The sequence below is a fragment of the Canis aureus genome, unplaced genomic scaffold (assembly GCF_053574225.1).
Source record: "Canis aureus isolate CA01 unplaced genomic scaffold, VMU_Caureus_v.1.0 ptg000210l_RagTag, whole genome shotgun sequence".
NCBI lineage: Eukaryota > Metazoa > Chordata > Mammalia > Carnivora > Canidae > Canis > Canis aureus.
In genome coordinates this window covers 14772-32501 of record NW_027554482.1, presented here as the reverse complement: position 1 = coordinate 32501, position 17730 = coordinate 14772, and the positions used below count along the sequence as shown (strand labels likewise).

Genomic DNA, 17730 nt, shown 5'->3' with positions numbered 1-17730 from the left:
GAGGGGACGGGGCGACAGCCGGAACCTCGGGGCGGGGGCGCGGGGGGGCGGTGCGGTCGCTGGGGGGAGACGGGTGGGGGCTGGATCCCGTCCTCGCAGGCCTGCGAGGCCCTCGGTGGGGCCGAGGGGGGGGGTGCTTGGGAGCCGGGGGCCGGGGGCCGGGCCTGCCTGCGGGCCCTCCTCGCCCCGCCCCAGGCCCCGCCCCCAGGCCCGCCCCCAGCCCCTAGCACCGCCCCCAGCGACCAAGCCACCCAGCCACCCGCAACACCCCCCCCACCTTCGGCCCGGGCCCGCCTGCACCTTCTCTCCGAAGGACATGCCCTCCGTCCCCCGCGGACCACCGTCCCTTCGGCCCTCAGCCCCGGGGTCCACGCTCCGCGTGCCCAGGACACCAACCAGACGGCCCGACCGCCGGGGGCCTCAGGCCCCCCGTTGGCGCCGGGCTCCGCGCTCCGTGACCCCGCGACAGCCAAGACCACAGCGACGCGGGGGCGGCCGGCACCCAGGCCCAAAAGAGCCGCTCGGGACACAGCAAGACACACCACAGACACTCGCTCCGCGCCTGGGCGAGGGCGCCGCGCACGCACGCAGGCACACGGCCCCGCGGCGGTTCGGCTGATGGGCAGGAATGGGAGCGGAACGGCATCCCTGACCCCGTGGCTGCAGGGCCTGCGGCTGCCAGGGCTCCTGACGCAGCTCCAGGGCCTGCGCCCCTCCGGCGGGGTGGCTGCCTCGCCCCCACAGGCCGTGTGGCCCAGCTCCGAGTGCCTGTGTCCTTCCGTCTGTCTGTGTGTGTGTGTGTCGTGGGCACCTGTGTCTGTGTCCCTGCCTGTGCGACGATGGGGTCCGGCGGCGCGGGCGGCCCCGGCTTGGCTTTGAGCCAGGCGGGCTGAAGAACAGGAGAGGCCAGGGGCCCGCCGGCGCCGGCCCCGGCCCGCGGCACACCCCGACACCCCCCCGCAGCCCCCAGGCCCCAGCCCGCGGCCCCCGGCCCCCGGCCCCCGGCCCCCAGCGAGCGGCCCGATGTGGGGCGGCGTGCCATCCGGGGAGCCGAGCGGCGGCGACGAGCCCGACAGGCCGGGGACGGGAGCGCGCCCGGGCTCCCGCGACAGACTCGGCTCCGGGGTGCGGGACGCGTCTTGGCCCCCACCCCCCGGCCCGGGCAGGCGCCCTCCGCCACCCCGGGCGCGGCGCGGGAGGCGGTCAGTCCATCAGTCGGGCCGGCAGGCGAGCATGCAGGCAGGCAGGCAGGCAGGCAGGCAGGCAGGCAGGCGTTCAGGCGGGCCGCACAGGGCGGGCGGAGGAGGGCTGAGGAGCGGCGGGCGCCCGGCCTGGAGAGGCGCAGAGCAGGCTCTTGGGGCGCCCAGCGGCAGGCGCGGACGTCTACGGCCATACCACCCTGAACGCGCCCGATCTCGTCTGATCTCGGAAGCTAAGCAGGGTCGGGCCTGGTTAGTACTTGGATGGGAGACCGCCTGGGAATACCGGGTGCTGTAGGCTTTTTTTCTTCGGCCTTCCTGTCCGTCCCTTTGCCGCCAACACCCCCCTCGCCCAACGCGGCGGCGGCGGCGGCGGCGGCGGCGGCGGCGGCGGCGGCGCCCTCCGGACGACCCCTGCCATGGCCCCCGCCCCGCCGGGACCACCGCAGGGCGCCGCGGGGCACCGAGGGCGCCCGCTGCACGGGCAGGACGCCACTACATACACCACACACCTCCTCTTCCTCCCAGCCCTTCAACCTCGCAGCCCTTCAACGACGCCCACCCGCATCCTAGCCGGCCGCGCGTCCCAGGGGGCCGAGGGGGCCGAGGGGGCCCGAAGGGGCCCAGGGAGGGGACGGGGCGACAGCCGGAACCTCGGGGCGGGGGCGCGGGGGGGCGGTGCGGTCGCTGGGGGGAGACGGGTGGGGGCTGGATCCCGTCCTCGCAGGCCTGCGAGGCCCTCGGTGGGGCCGAGGGGGGGGTGCTTGGGAGCCGGGGGCCGGGGGCCGGGCCTGCCTGCGGGCCCTCCTCGCCCCGCCCCAGGCCCCGCCCCCAGGCCCGCCCCCAGCCCCTAGCACCGCCCCCAGCGACCAAGCCACCCAGCCACCCGCAACACCCCCCCCACCTTCGGCCCGGGCCCGCCTGCACCTTCTCTCCGAAGGACATGCCCTCCGTCCCCCGCGGACCACCGTCCCTTCGGCCCTCAGCCCCGGGGTCCACGCTCCGCGTGCCCAGGACACCAACCAGACGGCCCGACCGCCGGGGGCCTCAGGCCCCCCGTTGGCGCCGGGCTCCGCGCTCCGTGACCCCGCGACAGCCAAGACCACAGCGACGCGGGGGCGGCCGGCACCCAGGCCCAAAGAGCCGCTCGGGACACAGCAAGACACACCACAGACACTCGCTCCGCGCCTGGGCCAGGGCGCCGCGCACGCACGCAGGCACACGGCCCCGCGGCGGTTCGGCTGATGGGCATGAATGGGAGCGGAACGGCATCCCTGACCCCGTGGCTGCAGGGCCTGCGGCTGCCAGGGCTCCTGACGCAGCTCCAGGGCCTGCGCCCCTCCGGCGGGGTGGCTGCCTCGCCCCCACAGGCCGTGTGGCCCAGCTCCGAGTGCCTGTGTCCTTCCGTCTGTCTGTGTGTGTGTGTGTCGTGGGCACCTGTGTCTGTGTCCCTGCCTGTGCGACGATGGGGTCCGGCGGCGCGGGCGGCCCCGGCTTGGCTTTGAGCCAGGCGGGCTGAAGAACAGGAGAGGCCAGGGGCCCGCCGTCGCCGGCCCCGGCCCGCGGCACACCCCGACACCCCCCCGCAGCCCCCAGGCCCCAGCCCCCGGCCCCCGGCCCCCGGCCCCCAGCGAGCGGCCCGATGTGGGGCGGCGTGCCATCCGGGGAGCCGAGCGGCGGCGACGAGCCCGACAGGCCGGGGACGGGAGCGCGCCCGGGCTCCCGCGACAGACTCGGCTCCGGGGTGCGGGACGCGTCTTGGCCCCCACCCCCCGGCCCGGGCAGGCGCCCTCCGCCACCCCGGGCGCGGCGCGGGAGGCGGTCAGTCCATCAGTCGGGCCGGCAGGCGAGCATGCAGGCAGGCAGGCAGGCAGGCAGGCAGGCAGGCGTTCAGGCGGGCCGCACAGGGCGGGCGGAGGAGGGCTGAGGAGCGGCGGGCGCCCGGCCTGGAGAGGCGCAGAGCAGGCTCTTGGGGCGCCCAGCGGCAGGCGCGGACGTCTACGGCCATACCACCCTGAACGCGCCCGATCTCGTCTGATCTCGGAAGCTAAGCAGGGTCGGGCCTGGTTAGTACTTGGATGGGAGACCGCCTGGGAATACCGGGTGCTGTAGGCTTTTTTTCTTCGGCCTTCCTGTCCGTCCCTTTGCCGCCAACACCCCCCTCGCCCAACGCGGCGGCGGCGCCCTCCGGACGACCCCTGCCATGGCCCCCGCCCCGCCGGGACCACCGCAGGGCGCCGCGGGGCACCGAGGGCGCCCGCTGCACGGGCAGGACGCCACTACATACACCACACAACTCCTCTTCCTCCCAGCCCTTCAACCTCGCAGCCCTTCAACGACGCCCACCCGCATCCTAGCCGGCCGCGCGTCCCAGGGGGCCGAGGGGGCCGAGGGGGCCCGAAGGGGCCCAGGGAGGGGACCGGGCGACAGCCGGAACCTCGGGGCGGGGGCGCGGGGGGGCGGTGCGGTCGCTGGGGGGAGACGGGTGGGGGCTGGATCCCGTCCTCGCAGGCCTGCGAGGCCCTCGGTGGGGCCGAGGGGGGGGTGCTTGGGAGCCGGGGGCCGGGGGCCGGGCCTGCCTGCGGGCCCTCCTCGCCCCGCCCCAGGCCCCGCCCCCAGGCCCCGCCCCCAGGCCCGCCCCCAGCCCCTAGCACCGCCCCCAGCGACCAAGCCACCCAGCCACCCGCAACACCCCCCCCACCTTCGGCCCGGGCCCGCCTGCACCTTCTCTCCGAAGGACATGCCCTCCGTCCCCCGCGGACCACCGTCCCTTCGGCCCTCAGCCCCGGGGTCCACGCTCCGCGTGCCCAGGACACCAACCAGACGGCCCGACCGCCGGGGGCCTCAGGCCCCCCGTTGGCGCCGGGCTCCGCGCTCCGTGACCCCGCGACAGCCAAGACCACAGCGACGCGGGGGCGGCCGGCACCCAGGCCCAAAAGAGCCGCTCGGGACACAGCAAGACACACCACAGACACTCGCTCCGCGCCTGGGCCAGGGCGCCGCGCACGCACGCAGGCACACGGCCCCGCGGCGGTTCGGCTGATGGGCAGGAATGGGAGCGGAACCGCATCCCTGACCCCGTGGCTGCAGGGCCTGCGGCTGCCAGGGCTCCTGACGCAGCTCCAGGGCCTGCGCCCCTCCGGCGGGGTGGCTGCCTCGCCCCCACAGGCCGTGTGGCCCAGCTCCGAGTGCCTGTGTCCTTCCGTCTGTCTGTGTGTGTGTGTGTCGTGGGCACCTGTGTCTGTGTCCCTGCCTGTGCGACGATGGGGTCCGGCGGCGCGGGCGGCCCCGGCTTGGCTTTGAGCCAGGCGGGCTGAAGAACAGGAGAGGCCAGGGCCCGCCGGCGCCGGCCCCGGCCCGCGGCACCCCCCGACACCCCCCCGCAGCCCCCAGGCTCCAGCCCCGGCCCCCGGCCCCCGGCCCCCGGCCCCCAGCGAGCGGCCCGATGTGGGGCGGCGTGCCATCCGGGGAGCCGAGCGGCGGCGACGAGCCCGACAGGCCGGGGACGGGAGCGCGCCCGGGCTCCCGCGACAGACTCGGCTCCGGGGTGCGGGACGCGTCTTGGCCCCCACCCCCCGGCCCGGGCAGGCGCCCCTCCGCCACCCCGGCGCCGGGCGCGGGAGGCGGTCAGTCCATCAGTCGGGCCGGCAGGCGAGCATGCAGGCAGGCAGGCCGGCGGCAGGCAGGCAGGCGTTCAGGCGGGCCGCACAGGGCGGGCGGAGGAGGGCTGAGGAGCGGCGGGCGCCCGGCCTGGAGAGGCGCAGAGCAGGCTCTTGGGGCGCCCAGCGGCAGGCGCGGACGTCTACGGCCATACCACCCTGAACGCGCCCGATCTCGTCTGATCTCGGAAGCTAAGCAGGGTCGGGCCTGGTTAGTACTTGGATGGGAGACCGCCTGGGAATACCGGGTGCTGTAGGCTTTTTTTCTTCGGCCTTCCTGTCCGTCCCTTTGCCGCCAACACCCCCCTCGCCCAACGCGGCGGCGGCGGCGGCGGCGGCGGCGGCGGCGGCGGCGGCGGCGCCCTCCGGACGACCCCTGCCATGGCCCCCGCCCCGCCGGGACCACCGCAGGGCGCCGCGGGGCACCGAGGGCGCCCGCTGCACGGGCAGGACGCCACTACATACACCACACACCTCCTCTTCCTCCCAGCCCTTCAACCTCGCAGGCCCTTCAACGACGCCCACCGCATCCTAGCCGGCCGCGCGTCCCAGGGGGCCGAGGGGCCGAGGGGGCCCGAAGGGGCCCAGGGAGGGGACGGGGCGACAGCCGGAACCTCGGGGCGGGGGCGCGGGGGGGCGGTGCGGTCGCTGGGGGAGACGGGTGGGGGCTGGATCCCGTCCGCAGGCCTGCGAGGCCCTCGGTGGGGCCGAGGGGGGGGGTGCTTGGAGGCCGGGGGCCGGGGGCCGGGCCTGCCTGCGGGCCCTCCTCGCCCCGCCCCAGGCCCCGCCCCCAGGCCCGCCCCCAGCCCCTAGCAATTCCCTGGCACCGCCCCCAGCGACCAAGCCACCCAGCCACCCGCAACACCCCCCCACCTTCGGCCCGGGCCCGCCTGCACCTTCTCTCCGAAGGACATGCCCTCCGTCCCCCGCGGACCACCGTCCCTTCGGCCCTCAGCCCCGGGGGGCCGAGGGGGCCGAGGGGGCCCGAAGGGGCCCAGGAGGGGACGGGGCGACAGCCGGAACCTCGGGGCGGGGGCGCGGGGGGGCGGTGCGGTCGCTGGGGGGAGACGGGTGGGGGCTGGATCCCGTCCTCGCAGGCCTGCGAGGCCCTCGGTGGGGCCGAGGGGGGGGTGCTTGGGAGCCGGGGGCCGGGGGCCGGGCCTGCCTGCGGGCCCTCCTCGCCCCGCCCCAGGCCCCGCCCCCAGGCCCGCCCCCAGCCCCTAGCACCGCCCCCAGCGACCAAGCCACCCAGCCACCCGCAACACCCCCCCCACCTTCGGCCCGGGCCCGCCTGCACCTTCTCTCCGAAGGACATGCCCTCCGTCCCCCGCGGACCACCGTCCCTTCGGCCCTCAGCCCCGGGGTCCACGCTCCGCGTGCCCAGGACACCAACCAGACGGCCCGACCCGCCGGGGGCCTCAGGCCCCCCGTTGGCGCCGGGCTCCGCGCTCCGTGACCCCGCGACAGCCAAGACCACAGCGACGCGGGGGCGGCCGGCACCCAGGCCCAAAAGAGCCGCTCGGGACACAGCAAGACACACCACAGACACTCGCTCCGCGCCTGGGCCAGGGCGCCGCGCACGCACGCAGGCACACGGCCCCGCGGCGGTTCGGCTGATGGGCAGGAATGGGAGCGGAACGGCATCCCTGACCCCGTGGCTGCAGGGCCTGCGGCTGCCAGGGCTCCTGACGCAGCTCCAGGGCCTGCGCCCCTCCGGCGGGGTGGCTGCCTCGCCCCCACAGGCCGTGTGGCCCAGCTCCGAGTGCCTGTGTCCTTCCGTCTGTCTGTGTGTGTGTGTGTCGTGGGCACCTGTGTCTGTGTCCCTGCCTGTGCGACGATGGGGTCCGGCGGCGCGGGCGGCCCCGGCTTGGCTTTGAGCCAGGCGGGCTGAAGAACAGGAGAGGCCAGGGGCCCGCCGGCGCCGGCCCCGGCCCGCGGCACACCCCGACACCCCCCCGCAGCCCCCAGGCCCCAGCCCCCGGCCCCCGGCCCCCGGCCCCCGGCCCCCAGCGAGCGGCCCGATGTGGGGCGGCGTGCCATCCGGGGAGCCGAGCGGCGGCGACGAGCCCGACAGGCCGGGGACGGGAGCGCGCCCGGGCTCCCGCGACAGACTCGGCTCCGGGGTGCGGGACGCGTCTTGGCCCCCACCCCCCGGCCCGGGCAGGCGCCCTCCGCCACCCCGGGCGCGGCGCGGGAGGCGGTCAGTCCATCAGTCGGGCCGGCAGGCGAGCATGCAGGCAGGCAGGCAGGCAGGCAGGCGTTCAGGCGGGCCGCACAGGGCGGGCGGAGGAGGGCTGAGGAGCGGCGGGCGCCCGGCCTGGAGAGGCGCAGAGCAGGCTCTTGGGGCGCCCAGCGGCAGGCGCGGACGTCTACGGCCATACCACCCTGAACGCGCCCGATCTCGTCTGATCTCGGAAGCTAAGCAGGGTCGGGCCTGGTTAGTACTTGGATGGGAGACCGCCTGGGAATACCGGGTGCTGTAGGCTTTTTTTCTTCGGCCTTCCTGTCCGTCCCTTTGCCGCCAACACCCCCCTCGCCCAACGCGGCGGCGGCGGCGGCGGCGGCGGCGGCGCCCTCCGGACGACCCCTGCCATGGCCCCCGCCCCGCCGGGACCACCGCAGGGCGCCGCGGGGCACCGAGGGCGCCCGCTGCACGGGCAGGACGCCACTACATACACCACACACCTCCTCTTCCTCCCAGCCCTTCAACCTCGCAGCCCTTCAACGACGCCCACCCGCATCCTAGCCGGCCGCGCGTCCCAGGGGGCCGAGGGGGCCGAGGGGGCCCGAAGGGGCCCAGGGAGGGGACGGGGCGACAGCCGGAACCTCGGGGCGGGGGCGCGGGGGGGCGGTGCGGTCGCTGGGGGGAGACGGGTGGGGGCTGGATCCCGTCCTCGCAGGCCTGCGAGGCCCTCGGTGGGGCCGAGGGGGGGGTGCTTGGGGGCCGGGGGCCGGGCCTGCATGCGGGCCCTCCTCGCCCCGCCCCAGGCCCCGCCCCCAGGCCCGCCCCCAGCCCCTAGCACCGCCCCCAGCGACCAAGCCACCCAGCCACCCGCAACACCCCCCCCACCTTCGGCCCGGGCCCGCCTGCACCTTCTCTCCGAAGGACATGCCCTCCGTCCCCCGCGGACCACCGTCCCTTCGGCCCTCAGCCCCGGGGTCCACGCTCCGCGTGCCCAGGACACCAACCAGACGGCCCGGCCGCCGGGGGCCTCAGGCCCCCCGTTGGCGCCGGGCTCCGCGCTCCGGGACCCCGCGACAGCCAAGACCACGGCGACGCGGGGGCGGCCGGCACCCAGGCCCAAAGAGCCGCTCGGGACACAGCAAGACACACCACAGACACTCGCTCCGCGCCTGGGCCAGGGCGCCGCGCACGCACGCAGGCACACGGCCCCGCGGCGGTTCGGCTGATGGGCAGGAATGGGAGCGGAACGGCATCCCTGACCCCGTGGCTGCAGGGCCTGCGGCTGCCAGGGCTCCTGACGCAGCTCCAGGGCCTGCGCCCCTCCGGCGGGGTGGCTGCCTCGCCCCCACAGGCCGTGTGGCCCAGCTCCGAGTGCCTGTGTCCTTCCGTCTGTCTGTGTGTGTGTGTGTCGTGGGCACCTGTGTCTGTGTCCCTGCCTGTGCGACGATGGGGTCCGGCGGCGCGGGCGGCCCCGGCTTGGCTTTGAGCCAGGCGGGCTGAAGAACAGGAGAGGCCAGGGGCCCGCCGGCGCCGGCCCCGGCCCGCGGCACACCCCGACACCCCCCCGCAGCCCCCAGGCCCCAGCCCCCGGCCCCCGGCCCCCGGCCCCCGGCCCCCAGCGAGCGGCCCGATGTGGGGCGGCGTGCCATCCGGGGAGCCGAGCGGCGGCGACGAGCCCGACAGGCCGGGGACGGGAGCGCGCCCGGGCTCCCGCGACAGACTCGGCTCCGGGGTGCGGGACGCGTCTTGGCCCCCACCCCCCGGCCCGGGCAGGCGCCCTCCGCCACCCCGGGCGCGGCGCGGGAGGCGGTCAGTCCATCAGTCGGGCCGGCAGGCGAGCATGCAGGCAGGCAGGCAGGCAGGCAGGCAGGCGTTCAGGCGGGCCGCACAGGGCGGGCGGAGGAGGGCTGAGGAGCGGCGGGCGCCCGGCCTGGAGAGGCGCAGAGCAGGCTCTTGGGGCGCCCAGCGGCAGGCGCGGACGTCTACGGCCATACCACCCTGAACGCGCCCGATCTCGTCTGATCTCGGAAGCTAAGCAGGGTCGGGCCTGGTTAGTACTTGGATGGGAGACCGCCTGGGAATACCGGGTGCTGTAGGCTTTTTTTCTTCGGCCTTCCTGTCCGTCCCTTTGCCGCCAACACCCCCCTCGCCCAACGCGGCGGCGGCGGCGGCGGCGGCGGCGGCGGCGGCGGCGCCCTCCGGACGACCCCTGCCATGGCCCCCGCCCCGCCGGGACCACCGCAGGGCGCCGCGGGGCACCGAGGGCGCCCGCTGCACGGGCAGGACGCCACTACATACACCACACACCTCCTCTTCCTCCCAGCCCTTCAACCTCGCAGCCCTTCAACGACGCCCACCCGCATCCTAGCCGGCCGCGCGTCCCAGGGGGCCGAGGGGGCCGAGGGGGCCCGAAGGGGCCCAGGGAGGGGACGGGGCGACAGCCGGAACCTCGGGGCGGGGGCGCGGGGGGGCGGTGCGGTCGCTGGGGGGAGACGGGTGGGGGCTGGATCCCGTCCTCGCAGGCCTGCGAGGCCCTCGGTGGGGCCGAGGGGGGGGGTGCTTGGGAGCCGGGGGCCGGGGGCCGGGCCTGCCTGCGGGCCCTCCTCGCCCCGCCCCAGGCCCCGCCCCCAGGCCCGCCCCCAGCCCCTAGCACCGCCCCCAGCGACCAAGCCACCCAGCCACCCGCAACACCCCCCCCACCTTCGGCCCGGGCCCGCCTGCACCTTCTCTCCGAAGGACATGCCCTCCGTCCCCCGCGGACCACCGTCCCTTCGGCCCTCAGCCCCGGGGGCCACGCTCCGCGTGCCCAGGACACCAACCAGACGGCCCGACCGCCGGGGGCCTCAGGCCCCCCGTTGGCGCCGGGCTCCGCGCTCCGTGACCCCGCGACAGCCAAGACCACAGCGACGCGGGGGCGGCCGGCACCCAGGCCCAAAAGAGCCGCTCGGGACACAGCAAGACACACCACAGACACTCGCTCCGCGCCTGGGCCAGGGCGCCGCGCACGCACGCAGGCACACGGCCCCGCGGCGGTTCGGCTGATGGGCAGGAATGGGAGCGGAACGGCATCCCTGACCCCGTGGCTGCAGGGCCTGCGGCTGCCAGGGCTCCTGACGCAGCTCCAGGGCCTGCGCCCCTCCGGCGGGGTGGCTGCCTCGCCCCCACAGGCCGTGTGGCCCAGCTCCGAGTGCCTGTGTCCTTCCGTCTGTCTGTGTGTGTGTGTGTCGTGGGCACCTGTGTCTGTGTCCCTGCCTGTGCGACGATGGGGTCCGGCGGCGCGGGCGGCCCCGGCTTGGCTTTGAGCCAGGCGGGCTGAAGAACAGGAGAGGCCAGGGGCCCGCCGGCGCCGGCCCCGGCCCGCGGCACACCCCGACACCCCCCCGCAGCCCCCAGGCCCCAGCCCCCGGCCCCCGGCCCCCGGCCCCCGGCCCCCAGCGAGCGGCCCGATGTGGGGCGGCGTGCCATCCGGGGAGCCGAGCGGCGGCGACGAGCCCGACAGGCCGGGGACGGGAGCGCGCCCGGGCTCCCGCGACAGACTCGGCTCCGGGGTGCGGGACGCGTCTTGGCCCCCACCCCCCGGCCCGGGCAGGCGCCCTCCGCCACCCCGGGCGCGGCGCGGGAGGCGGTCAGTCCATCAGTCGGGCCGGCAGGCGAGCATGCAGGCAGGCAGGCAGGCAGGCAGGCAGGCAGGCGTTCAGGCGGGCCGCACAGGGCGGGCGGAGGAGGGCTGAGGAGCGGCGGGCGCCCGGCCTGGAGAGGCGCAGAGCAGGCTCTTGGGGCGCCCAGCGGCAGGTGCGGACGTCTACGGCCATACCACCCTGAACGCGCCCGATCTCGTCTGATCTCGGAAGCTAAGCAGGGTCGGGCCTGGTTAGTACTTGGATGGGAGACCGCCTGGGAATACCGGGTGCTGTAGGCTTTTTTTCTTCGGCCTTCCTGTCCGTCCCTTTGCCGCCAACACCCCCCTCGCCCAACGCGGCGGCGGCGGCGGCGGCGGCGCCCTCCGGACGACCCCTGCCATGGCCCCCGCCCCGCCGGGACCACCGCAGGGCGCCGCGGGGCACCGAGGGCGCCCGCTGCACGGGCAGGACGCCACTACATACACCACACACCTCCTCTTCCTCCCAGCCCTTCAACCTCGCAGCCCTTCAACGACGCCCACCCGCATCCTAGCCGGCCGCGCGTCCCAGGGGGCCGAGGGGGCCGAGGGGGCCCGAAGGGGCCCAGGGAGGGGACGGGGCGACAGCCGGAACCTCGGGGCGGGGGCGCGGGGGGGCGGTGCGGTCGCTGGGGGGAGACGGGTGGGGGCTGGATCCCGTCCTCGCAGGCCTGCGAGGCCCTCGGTGGGGCCGAGGGGGGGGGTGCTTGGGAGCCGGGGGCCGGGGGCCGGGCCTGCCTGCGGGCCCTCCTCGCCCCGCCCCAGGCCCCGCCCCCAGGCCCGCCCCCAGCCCCTAGCAATTCCCTGGCACCGCCCCCAGCGACCAAGCCACCCAGCCACCCGCAACACCCCCCCACCTTCGGCCCGGGCCCGCCTGCACCTTCTCTCCGAAGGACATGCCCTCCGTCCCCCGCGGACCACCGTCCCTTCGGCCCTCAGCCCCGGGGGGCCGAGGGGGCCGAGGGGGCCCGAAGGGGCCCAGGGAGGGGACGGGGCGACAGCCGGAACCTCGGGGCGGGGGCGCGGGGGGGCGGTGCGGTCGCTGGGGGGAGACGGGTGGGGGCTGGATCCCGTCCTCGCAGGCCTGCGAGGCCCTCGGTGGGGCCGAGGGGGGGGTGCTTGGGAGCCGGGGGCCGGGGGCCGGGCCTGCCTGCGGGCCCTCCTCGCCCCGCCCCAGGCCCCGCCCCCAGGCCCGCCCCCAGCCCCTAGCACCGCCCCCAGCGACCAAGCCACCCAGCCACCCGCAACACCCCCCCCACCTTCGGCCCGGGCCCGCCTGCACCTTCTCTCCGAAGGACATGCCCTCCGTCCCCCGCGGACCACCGTCCCTTCGGCCCTCAGCCCCGGGGTCCACGCTCCGCGTGCCCAGGACACCAACCAGACGGCCCGACCGCCGGGGGCCTCAGGCCCCCCGTTGGCGCCGGGCTCCGCGCTCCGTGACCCCGCGACAGCCAAGACCACAGCGACGCGGGGGCGGCCGGCACCCAGGCCCAAAAGAGCCGCTCGGGACACAGCAAGACACACCACAGACACTCGCTCCGCGCCTGGGCCAGGGCGCCGCGCACGCACGCAGGCACACGGCCCCGCGGCGGTTCGGCTGATGGGCAGGAATGGGAGCGGAACGGCATCCCTGACCCCGTGGCTGCAGGGCCTGCGGCTGCCAGGGCTCCTGACGCAGCTCCAGGGCCTGCGCCCCTCCGGCGGGGTGGCTGCCTCGCCCCCACAGGCCGTGTGGCCCAGCTCCGAGTGCCTGTGTCCTTCCGTCTGTCTGTGTGTGTGTGTGTCGTGGGCACCTGTGTCTGTGTCCCTGCCTGTGCGACGATGGGGTCCGGCGGCGCGGGCGGCCCCGGCTTGGCTTTGAGCCAGGCGGGCTGAAGAACAGGAGAGGCCAGGGGCCCGCCGGCGCCGGCCCCGGCCCGCGGCACACCCCGACACCCCCCCGCAGCCCCCAGGCCCCAGCCCCCGGCCCCCGGCCCCCGGCCCCCGGCCCCCAGCGAGCGGCCCGATGTGGGGCGGCGTGCCATCCGGGGAGCCGAGCGGCGGCGACGAGCCCGACAGGCCGGGGACGGGAGCGCGCCCGGGCTCCCGCGACAGACTCGGCTCCGGGGTGCGGGACGCGTCTTGGCCCCCACCCCCCGGCCCGGGCAGGCGCCCTCCGCCACCCCGGGCGCGGCGCGGGAGGCGGTCAGTCCATCAGTCGGGCCGGCAGGCGAGCATGCAGGCAGGCAGGCAGGCAGGCAGGCAGGCAGGCGTTCAGGCGGGCCGCACAGGGCGGGCGGAGGAGGGCTGAGGAGCGGCGGGCGCCCGGCCTGGAGAGGCGCAGAGCAGGCTCTTGGGGCGCCCAGCGGCAGGCGCGGACGTCTACGGCCATACCACCCTGAACGCGCCCGATCTCGTCTGATCTCGGAAGCTAAGCAGGGTCGGGCCTGGTTAGTACTTGGATGGGAGACCGCCTGGGAATACCGGGTGCTGTAGGCTTTTTTTCTTCGGCCTTCCTGTCCGTCCCTTTGCCGCCAACACCCCCCTCGCCCAACGCGGCGGCGGCGGCGGCGGCGGCGGCGGCGGCGACGGCGGCGCCCTCCGGACGACCCCTGCCATGGCCCCCGCCCCGCCGGGACCACCGCAGGGCGCCGCGGGGCACCGAGGGCGCCCGCTGCACGGGCAGGACGCCACTACATACACCACACACCTCCTCTTCCTCCCAGCCCTTCAACCTCGCAGCCCTTCAACGACGCCCACCCGCATCCTAGCCGGCCGCGCGTCCCAGGGGGCCGAGGGGGCCGAGGGGGCCCGAAGGGGCCCAGGGAGGGGACGGGGCGACAGCCGGAACCTCGGGGCGGGGGCGCGGGGGGGCGGTGCGGTCGCTGGGGGGAGACGGGTGGGGGCTGGATCCCGTCCTCGCAGGCCTGCGAGGCCCTCCGTGGGGCCGAGGGGGGGGTGCTTGGGAGCCGGGGGCCGGGGGCCGGGCCTGCCTGCGGGCCCTCCTCGCCCCGCCCCAGGCCCCGCCCCCAGGCCCGCCCCCAGCCCCTAGCACCGCCCCCAGCGACCAAGCCACCCAGCCACCCGCAACACCCCCCCCACCTTCGGCCCGGGCCCGCCTGCACCTTCTCTCCGAAGGACATGCCCTCCGTCCCCCGCGGACCACCGTCCCTTCGGCCCTCAGCCCCGGGGTCCACGCTCCGCGTGCCCAGGACACCAACCAGACGGCCCGACCGCCGGGGGCCTCAGGCCCCCCGTTGGCGCCGGGATCCGCGCTCCGTGACCCCGCGACAGCCAAGACCACAGCGACGCGGGGGCGGCCGGCACCCAGGCCCAAAGAGCCGCTCGGGACACAGCAAGACACACCACAGACACTCGCTCCGCGCCTGGGCCAGGGCGCCGCGCACGCACGCAGGCACACGGCCCCGCGGCGGTTCGGCTGATGGGCAGGAATGGGAGCGGAACGGCATCCCTGACCCCGTGGCTGCAGGGCCTGCGGCTGCCAGGGCTCCTGACGCAGCTCCAGGGCCTGCGCCCCTCCGGCGGGGTGGCTGCCTCGCCCCCACAGGCCGTGTGGCCCAGCTCCGAGTGCCTGTGTCCTTCCGTCTGTCTGTGTGTGTGTGTGTCGTGGGCACCTGTGTCTGTGTCCCTGCCTGTGCGACGATGGGGTCCGGCGGCGCGGGCGGCCCCGGCTTGGCTTTGAGCCAGGCGGGCTGAAGAACAGGAGAGGCCAGGGGCCCGCCGGCGCCGGCCCCGGCCCGCGGCACACCCCGACACCCCCCCGCAGCCCCCAGGCCCCAGCCCCCGGCCCCCGGCCCCCGGCCCCCGGCCCCCAGCGAGCGGCCCGATGTGGGGCGGCGTGCCATCCGGGGAGCCGAGCGGCGGCGACGAGCCCGACAGGCCGGGGACGGGAGCGCGCCCGGGCTCCCGCGACAGACTCGGCTCCGGGGTGCGGGACGCGTCTTGGCCCCCACCCCCCGGCCCGGGCAGGCGCCCTCCGCCACCCCGGGCGCGGCGCGGGAGGCGGTCAGTCCATCAGTCGGGCCGGCAGGCGAGCATGCAGGCAGGCAGGCAGGCAGGCAGGCAGGCGTTCAGGCGGGCCGCACAGGGCGGGCGGAGGAGGGCTGAGGAGCGGCGGGCGCCCGGCCTGGAGAGGCGCAGAGCAGGCTCTTGGGGCGCCCAGCGGCAGGCGCGGACGTCTACGGCCATACCACCCTGAACGCGCCCGATCTCGTCTGATCTCGGAAGCTAAGCAGGGTCGGGCCTGGTTAGTACTTGGATGGGAGACCGCCTGGGAATACCGGGTGCTGTAGGCTTTTTTTCTTCGGCCTTCCTGTCCGTCCCTTTGCCGCCAACACCCCCCTCGCCCAACGCGGCGGCGGCGGCGGCGGCGGCGGCGGCGCCCTCCGGACGACCCCTGCCATGGCCCCCGCCCCGCCGGGACCACCGCAGGGCGCCGCGGGGCACCGAGGGCGCCCGCTGCACGGGCAGGACGCCACTACATACACCACACACCTCCTCTTCCTCCTTCCTCCCAGCCCTTCAACCTCGCAGCCCTTCAACGACGCCCACCCGCATCCTAGCCGGCCGCGCGTCCCAGGGGGCCGAGGGGGCCGAGGGGGCCCGAAGGGGCCCAGGGAGGGGACGGGGCGACAGCCGGAACCTCGGGGCGGGGGCGCGGGGGGGCGGTGCGGTCGCTGGGGGGAGACGGGTGGGGGCTGGATCCCGTCCTCGCAGGCCTGCGAGGCCCTCGGTGGGGCCGAGGGGGGGGTGCTTGGGAGCCGGGGGCCGGGGGCCGGGCCTGCCTGCGGGCCCTCCTCGCCCCGCCCCAGGCCCCGCCCCCAGGCCCGCCCCCAGCCCCTAGCACCGCCCCCAGCGACCAAGCCACCCAGCCACCCGCAACACCCCCCCCACCTTCGGCCCGGGCCCGCCTGCACCTTCTCTCCGAAGGACATGCCCTCCGTCCCCCGCGGACCACCGTCCCTTCGGCCCTCAGCCCCGGGGTCCACGCTCCGCGTGCCCAGGACACCAACCAGACGGCCCGACCGCCGGGGGCCTCAGGCCCCCCGTTGGCGCCGGGCTCCGCGCTCCGTGACCCCGCGACAGCCAAGACCACAGCGACGCGGGGGCGGCCGGCACCCAGGCCCAAAAGAGCCGCTCGGGACACAGCAAGACACACCACAGACACTCGCTCCGCGCCTGGGCCAGGGCGCCGCGCACGCACGCAGGCACACGGCCCCGCGGCGGTTCGGCTGATGGGCAGGAATGGGAGCGGAACGGCATCCCTGACCCCGTGGCTGCAGGGCCTGCGGCTGCCAGGGCTCCTGACGCAGCTCCAGGGCCTGCGCCCCTCCGGCGGGGTGGCTGCCTCGCCCCCACAGGCCGTGTGGCCCAGCTCCGAGTGCCTGTGTCCTTCCGTCTGTCTGTGTGTGTGTGTGTCGTGGGCACCTGTGTCTGTGTCCCTGCCTGTGCGACGATGGGGTCCGGCGGCGCGGGCGGCCCCGGCTTGGCTTTGAGCCAGGCGGGCTGAAGAACAGGAGAGGCCAGGGGCCCGCCGGCGCCGGCCCCGGCCCGCGGCACACCCCGACACCCCCCCGCAGCCCCCAGGCCCCAGCCCCCGGCCCCCGGCCCCCGGCCCCCGGCCCCCAGCGAGCGGCCCGATGTGGGGCGGCGTGCCATCCGGGGAGCCGAGCGGCGGCGACGAGCCCGACAGGCCGGGGACGGGAGCGCGCCCGGGCTCCCGCGACAGACTCGGCTCCGGGGTGCGGGACGCGTCTTGGCCCCCACCCCCCGGCCCGGGCAGGCGCCCTCCGCCACCCCGGGCGCGGCGCGGGAGGCGGTCAGTCCATCAGTCGGGCCGGCAGGCGAGCATGCAGGCAGGCAGGCAGGCAGGCAGGCAGGCAGGCGTTCAGGCGGGCCGCACAGGGCGGGCGGAGGAGGGCTGAGGAGCGGCGGGCGCCCGGCCTGGAGAGGCGCAGAGCAGGCTCTTGGGGCGCCCAGCGGCAGGCGCGGACGTCTACGGCCATACCACCCTGAACGCGCCCGATCTCGTCTGATCTCGGAAGCTAAGCAGGGTCGGGCCTGGTTAGTACTTGGATGGGAGACCGCCTGGGAATACCGGGTGCTGTAGGCTTTTTTTCTTCGGCCTTCCTGTCCGTCCCTTTGCCGCCAACACCCCCCTCGCCCAACGCGGCGGCGGCGGCGGCGGCGGCGGCGGCGGCGGCGGCGGCGGCGCCCTCCGGACGACCCCTGCCATGGCCCCCGCCCCGCCGGGACCACCGCAGGGCGCCGCGGGGCACCGAGGGCGCCCGCTGCACGGGCAGGACGCCACTACATACACCACACACCTCCTCTTCCTCCCAGCCCTTCAACCTCGCAGCCCTTCAACGACGCCCACCCGCATCCTAGCCGGCCGCGCGTCCCAGGGGGCCGAGGGGGCCGAGGGGGCCCGAAGGGGCCCAGGGAGGGGACGGGGCGACAGCCGGAACCTCGGGGCGGGGGCGCGGGGGGGCGGTGCGGTCGCTGGGGGGAGACGGGTGGGGGCTGGATCCCGTCCTCGCAGGCCTGCGAGGCCCTCGGTGGGGCCGAGGGGGGGGTGCTTGGGAGCCGGGGGCCGGGGGCCGGGCCTGCCTGCGGGCCCTCCTCGCCCCGCCCCAGGCCCCGCCCCCAGGCCCGCCCCCAGCCCCTAGCACCGCCCCCAGCGACCAAGCCACCCAGCCACCCGCAACACCCCCCCCACCTTCGGCCCGGGCCCGCCTGCACCTTCTCTCCGAAGGACATGCCCTCCGTCCCCCGCGGACCACCGTCCCTTCGGCCCTCAGCCCCGGGGGCCACGCTCCGCGTGCCCAGGACACCAACCAGACGGCCCGACCGCCGGGGGCCTCAGGCCCCCCGTTGGCGCCGGGCTCCGCGCTCCGTGACCCCGCGACAGCCAAGACCACAGCGACGCGGGGGCGGCCGGCACCCAGGCCCAAAAGAGCCGCTCGGGACACAGCAAGACACACCACAGACACTCGCTCCGCGCCTGGGCGAGGGCGCCGCGCACGCACG

General features: G+C 77.1%; 9 non-coding genes across 9 annotated transcripts; all 9 read left to right on the top strand.

The window, feature by feature from the left end:
• Positions 1-1381: 1381 nt before the first annotated feature.
• On the top strand, positions 1382-1500 carry LOC144309808 (5S ribosomal RNA). The gene has a single exon (XR_013375700.1). It is a non-coding gene; the product is annotated as a 5S ribosomal RNA (ribosomal RNA).
• Positions 1501-3195: 1695 nt separating this feature from the next.
• Positions 3196-3314, top strand: LOC144309806 (5S ribosomal RNA). Its single transcript, XR_013375698.1, has one exon. It is a non-coding gene; the product is annotated as a 5S ribosomal RNA (ribosomal RNA).
• Positions 3315-4999: 1685 nt separating this feature from the next.
• On the top strand, positions 5000-5118 carry LOC144309805 (5S ribosomal RNA). The gene has a single exon (XR_013375697.1). It is a non-coding gene; the product is annotated as a 5S ribosomal RNA (ribosomal RNA).
• A 2107-nt stretch (positions 5119-7225) lies between these two features.
• LOC144309804 (5S ribosomal RNA) lies at positions 7226-7344 on the top strand. Its single transcript, XR_013375696.1, has one exon. It is a non-coding gene; the product is annotated as a 5S ribosomal RNA (ribosomal RNA).
• Positions 7345-9023: 1679 nt separating this feature from the next.
• LOC144309803 (5S ribosomal RNA) lies at positions 9024-9142 on the top strand. The gene has a single exon (XR_013375695.1). It is a non-coding gene; the product is annotated as a 5S ribosomal RNA (ribosomal RNA).
• Positions 9143-10843: 1701 nt separating this feature from the next.
• On the top strand, positions 10844-10962 carry LOC144309802 (5S ribosomal RNA). The gene has a single exon (XR_013375694.1). It is a non-coding gene; the product is annotated as a 5S ribosomal RNA (ribosomal RNA).
• A 2098-nt stretch (positions 10963-13060) lies between these two features.
• Positions 13061-13179, top strand: LOC144309791 (5S ribosomal RNA). The gene has a single exon (XR_013375683.1). It is a non-coding gene; the product is annotated as a 5S ribosomal RNA (ribosomal RNA).
• Positions 13180-14877: 1698 nt separating this feature from the next.
• Positions 14878-14996, top strand: LOC144309780 (5S ribosomal RNA). The gene has a single exon (XR_013375672.1). It is a non-coding gene; the product is annotated as a 5S ribosomal RNA (ribosomal RNA).
• Positions 14997-16694: 1698 nt separating this feature from the next.
• Positions 16695-16813, top strand: LOC144309769 (5S ribosomal RNA). The gene has a single exon (XR_013375661.1). It is a non-coding gene; the product is annotated as a 5S ribosomal RNA (ribosomal RNA).
• Positions 16814-17730: the final 917 nt, after the last annotated feature.